This window comes from Octopus bimaculoides, chromosome 15 (assembly GCF_001194135.2).
Source record: "Octopus bimaculoides isolate UCB-OBI-ISO-001 chromosome 15, ASM119413v2, whole genome shotgun sequence".
Classification (NCBI taxonomy): domain Eukaryota; kingdom Metazoa; phylum Mollusca; class Cephalopoda; order Octopoda; family Octopodidae; genus Octopus; species Octopus bimaculoides.
In genome coordinates, this window is record NC_068995.1 from 28,486,386 (window position 1) to 28,487,708 (window position 1,323).

Consider the following 1,323-nt stretch of genomic DNA (forward strand, 5'->3'; position numbering starts at 1 on the left):
GAGCATAATCTGTGATCTCTGCCAGAAGTGTAGCCAGCTCACTAATTCGTATCTTTACTTCATTGGACACTAAAAACTCTGCTTGGGGCAAGTGAAATCGAAATCGTAATTGAACCATACTCGATGACTGGCACTTGCGCCAGTGGAGCACTAACAGCATTGTTGAGCGTGTTCATTGCCAGAGCAGCTGTCTGGCTTCCGTGCTAATGGCTCGTAAATAGCACCATTTGTGCGTAATTGTTACCAGCATTGCCTTCTAGCACTTGTGCTGGTGGCACATTAGAAAATCATTCGAGTGAGGTCGTTGCCAGTGCCGCTGGATTGACTCCCGTGCAGGTGGCACGTAAAAAACACCATTTTGAGCGTGGCTGTTGCCAGTACTGTATGACTGGTCCTCGTGCCGGTGGCACATAAAAGCACCCAGTACATTCTAGGAGTGGTTGGCGTTAGGAAGGGCATCCAGCTGTAGAAACTCTGCCAGGTCAGATTGGAGCCTGGTGCAAGTCCTCAGTCAAATCATCCAGCCCATTCTAGCATGGAAAGCAGACGTTAAACGATGATGATGATGATGATATATATATATATATATATATATATATTATCTAACAGTTATAGAAGTGCATCTTCTCCCTGACTTACAGTCTCTTAGATGACTCAAGCAAATATATATATATATATATCATGCCACTCCATCGTTTACGATGATGAGGGTTCCAGTTGATCCAATCAATGGAACAGCCTGCTCGTGAAATTAATGTGCAAGTGGCTGAGCACTCCACATGTGCCCTTAATATAGTTCTTGAAGAGATTCAACGTGACACAGAGTGTGACAAGGCTGGCCCTTTGATATACAGGTACAACAGAAACAGGAACAAAGAGTGAGAGAAAGTTGTGGTGAAAGAGTACAGCAGGGCTTGCCACCACCCACTGCTGGAGCCTCGTGGAGCTTTAGGTGTATTCACTCAATAAACACTCACAGCACCCGGTCTTGGAATTGAAACCACGATCCTACAACCACAAATCCGCTGCCCTAACCACTGGGCCATTGCACCTCCACAAATATATATATATATATATATATATATATATATATATATACATGTTTGTGTATAATTATGTGTGTTTGTTGTGTCTCCTTGTCTTGACATCAAGTGATAGTTGTAAACAAGCATCACTGTCATACAAGTGGTGTCTTTTGTTTTCAATCTCCCAGGGAAGGCATCCGGCTGAAAAAAATAAACAATCTCAACAAATTCTGACTCATGCAAGCATGGAAAAGTGAACGTTTCCGGCTCTTTAGCGTTCCTCAATGGGAAATAACGA